The following is a 10,250-nucleotide window of genomic DNA, read 5'->3' on the forward strand; positions in this document are numbered from 1 at the left end:
AATTCAACACTAGTATACTTCAATGCTGATGCAATTTGTGCCAGGTCACACTCTACTGTACCCAGGATCTCTGTCATTACTATTACCTGGCCCACCCACTATAACCACGGTGTCTTCCTTTGTGGAATCTTTGCAAAGTGATCCTAAATCCTCTGTCACCTGCTCCAGACCAACACTAGGTTTAAAAAAATTGGTGACCTGGTATTCTGATTCTAGTTCATCCTGCAAAAGTTGGCCAACACCTCTTCCACGGGAACTACCTAACAACACCACTTTCTTTCTCTTTACCGATTTCCCTTCATTCTTACTTTTCAATTTACTGCTGAAAGTTTGTTGTGCCCTGTCTACACCTGCAACTGCTTGAGGCAACAGGTCAAATCTATTTTCCACATTCACCACGAAGCTGTCAGACAAAGTTCTAAGCCTGTTACTCCTGTTGCCTGTTGCTACTTGCCACCTCTCTTTACCCTTCTCCCTCCTTAGCCTGTCAAGATCTCCCGTGGCCTTGTCTAACTCAGACTGAAGGGTGGCAATTTTCTCCTCCTGTTCTATTATTTTCCTATCTCTGCTACATATCCTACAAAACCACTGAAGAATCTCATTTACTACCCCTACTCCCACGCCATTACAGTCATCTACATGGAAAAAACAACAGCGCCCGTCACATCAAAGCCCCGACCTAACAATTTTACGGCAATTCAAACACTTTTCACTCATGATAAATGTAATAGTTTATTAAGAATAAGTCAGTTAAATTACAGATAAACACGAAAATATGATTCAACAAATTTGGCCTATACACTACTGTATGTAAACAAAAACAGCAGTGCAAAGTTTCTGAAACAACAACTTAAACTTCACACTGCTTTCCAGAAATGTGAGTTAAATAATGAAGATATACGCTACAGTTAAGTTGCTGGAGAGAGCAAGGAACAATTAAACAAAACTCTATAGATCTGCTGCAGCAAACGTAAACAGAAAATATGACTGTAACTTGACTGTACGATCTTTTAGCATTTTCTGCTATATTATGTAAAGAAAAATGAAACCTTTAATGGTATGCTTAAAAAGCACACTAATACACCTATTTACCACTTAATCAGTACTAAGCTAAATGTTGTTATAATCTAAAAGACTCATCTTTAGAAGAACCAAAACATGTGCTAGTTGCCTGGCTGCAGGCATAATTTGACACTTTGATTTTTCATTTTAAGCTCATCTGTAAACAGGTGAGGCACACAGCACCACAGTCAGTTCCTGTTTAGTTATCACGATGAAAATATTGTTGTGAGTCAGTCTCCAGTCTCTAATATCTAGTTTGTCAACAACATGTAGCCACTGTGTTATTACTCTGTTCAAGTAATCAAACTGTTAACATCAATGTGTCACTATTAGTCAGTTAGTTTGTGTCTAGCTACCAAAATGATAACTTCTTTGCTATTTAGCCATAAAAAATGTGCAAGTAGTGTCCAAATACTGTGAGTCTACATATTAGTATGCCACCAGTGGCTATGAACATAACTGTTCACCTGGTTCTTATGCTTAGACAAATGCTTATGACAGAGCTGATCACAATGACAACAGATCACTTATTACAAATAAAAATGAAGAGACTGAAAATTAATTACTACAGTGGGATGTTCATGACTTGTATCCATTAAATCCTTCAACAGCAGGAAGGCTACTTCAAACACCAAAGGCATGATATCAGGTTTGTAAAGTTACAGTACAGGATTTTTTTAATTTCTAGATTCATGTCTTAAAGTTAGTCCTTGAACCATGGGCTAATTTCAGTCTATCTTCAAGCAACTGCCAGTTCAGTTTTTTCAGCATCTACATGACTCCTTTGAAGTTTGGAAAATAGTAGAGCAGTATTGGCAGATTGATGCTAGTACATGGGGTCATGATGACTCATACCTGGCTAGCTCATTTGGCACTGGTGTTATTCATTGGTATGAATCCCAGTTCAGCACAAAGTTTTAATTTGTCAGAGAATTTCAAATTACATGTTATTAATTTACATAATGAATACCTTTTGTAGCCATGACTCATAGAGGAGATATATTTGGAAAACACAAAAGGCAACAGATACCAGACTGACATTGTAATTGTTAAAGACAGATTTAAAAATCAGGTAAAAGATAATAGATCTTTACTGGCTCACAGTGTAGGAAATGGGCGATGCTTTGGCAATGATGAAAAGTATTCTAAAATTCAAGAAAACCATAATGAGTACCGAGTATCGATAGTATTTAACTAAACTTAAAAAACAAAACCATTTATGAAGTGTCATAGAAATGCAGAAGACTGTAATTACATCCAAGGTAGCTGGAGTTTAATAATATGTGGAATCTTAAAGCAGCAAATTAATTACTAGGCAAGAAAAAGAAAGTGGAATGAAAAGAATGGGGTACCACTGAATATAGAATATGATGGGAAAAAGAAGAAAACTAAAGATCTCAATGAGGAAGACTAAAAGAAATACAAAAACCTGAAAAATTGGATCAAGAAATGGGCAAGACAAGCAAGAGCAAAATAGATTGAGGATCCAGAATGAGATTTTCACTCTGCAGCGGAGTGTGCGCTGATATGAAACTTCCTGGCAGATTAAAACTGTGTGCACCGACCGAGACTCGAACTCGGAACCTTTGCCTTTCACGGGCAAGTGCTCTACCATCTGAGCTACCGAAGCACGACTCACGCCCGGCCCTCACAGCTTTACTTCTGCCAGTACCTCGTCTCCTACCTTCCAAACTTTACAGAAGCTCTCCTGCGAACCTTGCAGAACTAGCACTCCTGAAAGAAAGGATACTGCGGAGACATGGCTTAGCCACAGCCTGGGGGATGTTTCCAGAATGAGATTTTCACTCTGCAGTGGAGTGTGCGCTGATATGAAACTTCCTGGCAGATTAAAACTGTGTGCACCAACCGAGACTCGAACTCGGGACCTTTGCCTTTCGCGGGCAAGTGCTCTACCATATGAGCTACCGAAGCATGACTCACGGCTGGCCCTCACAGCTTTACTTCTGCCAGTACCTCGTCTCCTACCTTCCAAACTTTACAGAAGCTCTCCTGCGAACCTTGCAGGACTAGCATTCCTGAAAGAAAGGATACTGCGGAGACATGGCTTAGCCACAGCCTGGGGGATGTTTCCAGAATGAGATTTTCACTCTGCAGCGGAGTGTGCGCTGATATGAAACTTCCTGGCAGATTAAAACTGTGTGCACCGACCAAGACTCGAACTCGGGACCCGAGTTCGAGTCTCGGTCGGTGCACACAGTTTTAATCTGCCAGGAAGTTTTAGATTGAGGATGTCTGCTTCTCAGAAACAGAGACACAGAACTTATGGATAAAATGACATTGTATTGGTTGTTGATGGAATTCCAAGAACATGGAGGCAGTACATAGAACTAGACACTAATGAAAAACTGTGTAAAAGTTGTCATTAAGAAAGGAAAATATGTAGATACAGATTGTATTGGTGAATACAAAAAATGGTGATCAAATGGAACTATATGGTTCCAGAGACCTTTTCAAGTCTCAAACACCTAAGATGTATATATGCAAACTGAAATGATGAATCAAAATTTGCACTATGGCTGGGATTTGAACTTGAGTTTGAATCTGAGCCTTGGTACAAATTTTCATTCGTCATTTGTCTTGTTATATACATTTAAAAATAGACAAATTCACAAAAGATGAATTAAAAAAAGACGAATAACAACAAAGCCTTAGGTGCAGACAAATATACTTCTCAAAGCAGGGAGAATGAAAATGAAAGTTTGTTATATACTGTTTCATGTAAGGTATATCAATAGGGGAGACTGCCCACAGATTTTGAGAGAAATATTATAATTCCCATACCTAGAAGGACAAATACCTTAAAATGTGAAAATTACCAAACAATTACCCCCGATATGCAGGCATAGAAAATAATAACTAATGTTGTCCTCAGAGGGATGTGAGATAGAGTTTAAGTCACACATTAATTTGGGAGCTAGAGGAGTACTAGCTTGAAAATTAGTTACAGATAAACAGATGGGATGGAACTTAACAATGTATTATGCTTTTGTAAATACCGTGCATGTGAAGTGTTTGATATTGGTAAAATATGTTTGAGGTACTGAAGACATTGGGGATGGACTACAGAGATTGACAACTGATATGGAACCCTTATAAGCCTGAGATGACTGTTATTAGTGAACACTCAACCCAAGAAGCAGCACAGAGTTAGAAAGGAGTCTGGCAAGACTCTGCACCATCCAAAATTATTTTTAATCTATACATAGGGGAGGCAATTAAAAAATGTCAGAGAACACATAGCGATACATATGGTAATATGTAGCAGTGGAATAGATATGCTGATGATATAGCAGTTTTAACTGAAAATGAAGAAGACTTTGAAGGTGTATTCGAATGGATAAAGTTATGGATATAATATAACATGAAAATAAATGAGTCTGAAACAAAAATGGTGATTTGTGCCAAAGAAACTGTAATGAACTGACTCATTTACATGCCAGGTGTTTATAATTAAAGTACAGTTACTCACAGAGGTTCAGTGGGGGCTGTAATTACTGTATGGCAGCAAAACTTGGTAGATATTCTAATGCATTTACGTGGAACCGATTTATGCTGGAGAAAATGAATTCCAATTTTGGCCACCAGGTCCAATTCTGGCACTGTGAATGCAAGAAAGACATATAGAAACATTTCCGTTTGTGTTGGATTAGGTGCAGGACATGGGCAGACAGGACAAACAAGTGAGATAGGCATAATGTTAATTATATTATTAATCACCACTTACACAATTTGTTCAATACCTGCCAGGGTAGCTGAGAGCGCTAATGCGCTACTTTCTGGTAGGCACGCTGGCCCCAGATCGAATCCGCCCAGCAGATTAATGACGAGGGCCAGTATGCCGACCAGCCGAGATGTGATTTTTTAGGCAGTTTTCCGCATCCCGGTAGGTGAATACTGGGCTGCTCCCCATGTTCCACTTCAGTTACATGACTCGCAGACATTTGAAAATGTTCACACTGTTTCATGGCTTACACTAGATGCAGACAGCTGGGGTTGGGTTGGCGGTTCAGGGTTCAGGGTGGCGGCAGGAATGGCATCCGGCCACCCTCTGCAACTAGTACTGCCAAATCTGTAATAACACGGCCGACCCCACATTGAAGAGGGACAAAGGCCCAAAGAAAGAAAGAAACACAATTTGTTGTACAGTATGAGCACAGGAGGTGCCAGCTAGATGCTGCATCTGTAAAATGATGTGGAGCAGTGGGTTCCTGTACACTAGCCTTCAAATCAGTTGGAGACCAAACATGTTACTGGTAAATGCATTCTTTTAGATATTCCCAGATCCAAAAGTCATCTGGATTCAGATCAGGTAATCTTGAATTTGAAAAACCTCTGAAATAACACATTTGTGGAAGATTGTATTAAGCACATCTTCCGCTGGGCGAGCAACGTGTGGTTTTGCCCCATCTTCCAAGAAAACAATGGTTTCCACACAGTTACGCTCTTCCAAAACAAGACTCACATGCTGTACAAGGGGCTCTTGATAATGTGCAGATGTCATGGTACACCTGACAGGCCCTCTGGGTGTATTTATTATCTTCAAAGAAGAAAGGCCCAATAATAAAGGTGAGTGTTAATCCACATATATGGTGACTGCAATGATTCTACATGCACAACAAGCATTTTAACTGTACCCCAAATTCACTGCACCCTGTAGCATAAAATTGCCTTGTCACTATACAGAATATTGCCTGGCCACATGTCATCAACTTTGACCTATGCCAGAAACTAAAGAGAAAATTCAGACTGTTTCTGCATATCATGAGGTTTCAGTTGCTGCACCATCTGGATCTTGCATGGGTGCCACTGTAAAATAGTTTGCAAAGCTGTATGTACACTAGCCCCATCTTTCAATAAAACAGTGGTTTCCACACAGATGCACTCTTCCAAAGCAAGAATCACATGCTGTACTAGGGGTCTTGATAAAGGGCAGATGTCATGGTACACCCAACAGGCCCTCTGGGTGTATTATCCTCAATGAAGAAAGGCCCAATAATAAAAGTGCATGTCAATCCACGTAGTTCTTATGAGACTGCATGTGCACTAGCACTACTCGGGGCATGTGCTGCATGGTCAGTTACAGCAACAGCAACATCATCTATAGCTTCGAAGAGGCTAGGGCGCCTTCCTCTTCCAGGTGCCACTCCGAGCTCATGCGCATTTTCAGGTTTCACCTTCTTTAAACCATTTAATGACATCGGGCCTATCTTCAGAGCTTTCAGTTGGCAATACTCTCTCAATGCAGCACTGTAATTGCTGCCATTCACATAAATAGTTTGACTAACAGCACATGGGTCCCTCTTCTTGATAGCCACACTGTTGACTCATGTTGTAGCTTGTCAAATGACAGTGTGGATGCCGTACCATCGTACAAACAGTGTTGTACAAATTTGCAGCTGGTGGCCACAGTTGGAACTAATTTGTTTTCCAGTATAAATCTATTCTGCATTAATACATTAGCATATCTACTGAATTTCACTGCCAAACGATAATTACAACCCGTACTGTAACTCTGTTACTAGCGGCACTTCAGTTATAATCAGCCGATATAGAGGTAGCAAGGTGACTGCAGAAATAAGAAGTAAGAAGCAGAATTTCCCAAGTAAGGAGTGTCTTTAATGCAAAGGAGAAGATATTAACCTCAGAAAGAAATGGCCTACAAATCAGGAAAAGGTTTCTGAAAGCACATGTTTTGATTGTACAAGACTTGCTCTGGCTTGCAGTAACAACCTCTGTCCAGACTTTGGAACCCATTTGGAGGTGAGGAGGCTAGCAGCCTATGAAGTTCTGCTGCAGTTCTCCACAATACTTATATGCTTCTACATGCTGTGGCACAATACTGCATCATTATGGTCACCTATGTGGCTGGAAGCAGGATACTGTCATGGCACAGCCACAAAGAGCAACTGTAAGTACTTGTTGCTTGGCCCCTAGAAGCACTGGTTCTTGCTAATGTCTATAACTGGTTCCAGGACTTTCAACTACAAACCTGCCCCATCTCCACACCAGCCAATGGTCCCGTGTGAGCTCAAGCAGCCTCAACCTCATATGGCAGTCCACTAGTCTCTAGCTGCCACTAGAACTGACGGTCACAGACCTCTAGCTGGAGATGAAGATAGACATATTCTAGGATCTCTTTTTCCTGGACCCCAGGTGACTCCAAAGATCCTGAGTTTGGTGCTGGGCATCTTTGCACTGGACTGCTGCTCACAGAGGCTGCTGTGACCAGGGGCACCTACCTTACTTACACAGCATGCCACGTAAACTAGTCCTACCTGTTATCGTATAAGCCTTGCTAGCTGGGCAGTTTTGCTAGATTACCACTTGAAAATCCTGAATAGGATTTCTCCTTAAAAATGAGTAGCCAGAAGCTTTTCCTAAGATTAAAAATTGGAAGTTCACCAACTTTAATCACATCTTTAAGATCCTACTGGTGATGACCAGGTCTCTTACAGTCTCTAGTAATGTTTACACACAGGTAGTTAATACAGACATATGATTTTATTTTATTTTATTTCGTGTTCCATAGGTCCAACTGTGTTGGGTTCATGAGGACATGGAACGTGTCAGTTTATTACAAATACAATATGATAATCTTACAGCATATAGAGACATTTGAGTACATAATTATATAAAAATTTATATAGTAAATTCTTTGAGCAGCAATACAGAAACAAGAAAATACATATTTTCTTAGAATCATTAAAGCACAACAGAAAACAGATACAAAGCATACACAGATACAGAGCTTAAGTTAAATAACAATCTTAGTGCCATTATGTCAATTTGTATTATATAATATTAAAATTTTACAGTTTATTTAGTTAAAAATTCATCTAGACTGTAAAAAACTTTTTCTAGCAGAAATATTTTTAGTGCTTTCCTAAACTTACTCTTGTTATGAATCTCTATCTTTATTTCAGGAGGAAGAGCATTGAAGGGTTTTGTTCCAGTGTAGTAGACACTCTTTTGCGCCAAGCTCAAATTTCTATGCTCGTTGTGTGTGTCATTCTTCCTCTGTGTGTTATGCTCATGATAATTACTGTTTGGTTGAAATATCTCTATATTTTTACAAACAAAACACATGAGAGAAAAAATATGTTGGCTTGTAGTTGTGTATATTTTAAGTTTTTGAAAGCTATTTCTACATGAGTCTCTTGGGCGCAATCCACATATAATTCTTAAGGCTCGCTGCTGTGCAATGAACACTTTCCTTGCTAATGGCTGGTTACCAAAAAAATATGCTGTATTCAACGAGTGAGTGAAAATAGCCATAGTATGCCACTTTTACAGTGTTAGGTTCAACACATGTAGTGACAACCCGTAAAGCATATGTAGCAGAGCTAAGCCTCTTACAGTGATCTATAATATGTGAAGACCAGTTTATTTTCTTGTCAATGTGCACTTAAAGAAATTTTGTTGTTTCCATTTATTCTATTGGCTGATTACCACATGTCACACTTATCTCTCTCTCTTTTTCTGTTTTTGAACACAACTGGATAAAGCTGGTCTTACTGAAATTTAATGAGAGACCATTCACCTTGAACCAGTTAACCACATCTGAGAGTATGTGATTAATGAGTTCGTCAAGATTACTATCTGTTCTACTGCTCATAAAAATTGTGGTATCATCAGCAAATAATGTAAATTTACACGGCAGGCCTGTACATGATGGTAGATCATTTATAAAAATCGGGAATAATAGTGGCCCAAGAATTGAGCCCTGAGGCACTCCACTTGTAATGAGACTCCATTCAGAATGTGAGGAAACGTCACATACTCCACCTGAGCGATTCAAGACAACTTTTTGTTTTCTGCGTTGGAGGTACGGCTGTAGCCAATTGCCTGCAACACCACTTATTCCTACTAATTTTGCATTTTGCCAGAGAATCTGGTGATCGACACAGTCAAATGCTTTGGACAAATCACAGAAGACACCAAGTGCCAACATTTTTTCATTAAGGGTTTCTAGGACTTTATTTGCCAGTGCGTAGACTGCGTCTTCTGTTTAACGGCCCTTTTGAAAGCCAAATTGGCTCTAGCTGAGGACTCCATTCTTCATGAGATGATCAGTAATTCTTACATATATTAGCTTTTGAATTATTTGGGAGGAAGTTGTCAGCAAAGAGATAGGTTGATAGTTAGTTTCCAGAATGAGATTTTCACTCTGCAATGGAGTGTGCGCTGATATGAAACTTCCTGGCAGATTAAAACTGTGTGCCGGACTGAGGTAGAGCACTTGCCCAAAAAAGGCAAAGGTCCTGAGTTCGAGTCTCAGTCTGGCACACAGTTTTAATCTGCTAGGAAGTTTCATATCAGCACACACTCCACTGCAGAGTTAAAATCTCATTCTGGAAACACTTCAACACTAACATTGGAATGTTGATGACTGGAAACATGTTGCCTGGTTGGACAAGTCTTATCTCAGATTGTATCAATCAGATTTACTTGTATGGGTATCGAGACAACCTCATGAATCCATGGACCCTGAATATCAGCATGAGACTGTTCAAGCTAGTGGAGGCTCTGTAATGGTGTGGGATGCATGCAGTTGGAGAGATATGGGACACGTGATGAGTCTAGCTACGATTCTGACAGGTGACACATATGTAAGTGTCCTGTCTGATCACCTTCATCCATTCGTGTTCGTTGTGCATTCCGACGTACTTGGGCAATGCAAGCAGGACAATGCGACATGCCACATGTCCAGAATTGCTAGAGAGTGGCTCCAGGAACACTCTTCTGAGTTGAAACCTTCCGCTGACCACCAAACTCCCCAGACATGAACATTATTGAGCATATCTGGGATGCCTTATTGTGCTGTTCAGAAGAGATCTCCAGCCTGTCCTACCCTTACGGATTTATGGATAGGCCTGCCAGATTCTTGGTGTCATTTCCTTCCAGTACTACTTCAGACATCAGTCAAGTCCATGCCACATCGTGTTGCGGCCCTGCTGCGTGCTCGCAGGGACCCTTCATGGTATTAGGCAGGTGTACCAGTTTTTTTGGCTCTTCAGTTCATATTGGCTATGGCAGTTAAACAGAAGACTAGGAGTGCAGTGGCTCATGCTGTGAATAACCACAAAACTGATTACAGTAGTGAGTTGTATAAAATAGTATAAGGACACCTGCTGTGTACGATGAATAATTTTTTCTGATCATTTCTC

The 10,250-nt window shown here is 40.1% G+C and overlaps 1 non-coding gene across 1 annotated transcript; it reads right to left on the reverse strand.

The window, feature by feature from the left end:
- Positions 1–2,618: 2,618 nt before the first annotated feature.
- On the reverse strand, positions 2,619–2,692 carry Trnas-uga (transfer RNA serine (anticodon UGA)). Its single transcript has one exon. It is a non-coding gene; the product is annotated as a tRNA-Ser (tRNA).
- Between the last annotated feature and the right edge of the window lie 7,558 nt (positions 2,693–10,250).

This window comes from Schistocerca nitens, chromosome 10, assembly GCF_023898315.1.
Source record: "Schistocerca nitens isolate TAMUIC-IGC-003100 chromosome 10, iqSchNite1.1, whole genome shotgun sequence".
Classification (NCBI taxonomy): domain Eukaryota; kingdom Metazoa; phylum Arthropoda; class Insecta; order Orthoptera; family Acrididae; genus Schistocerca; species Schistocerca nitens.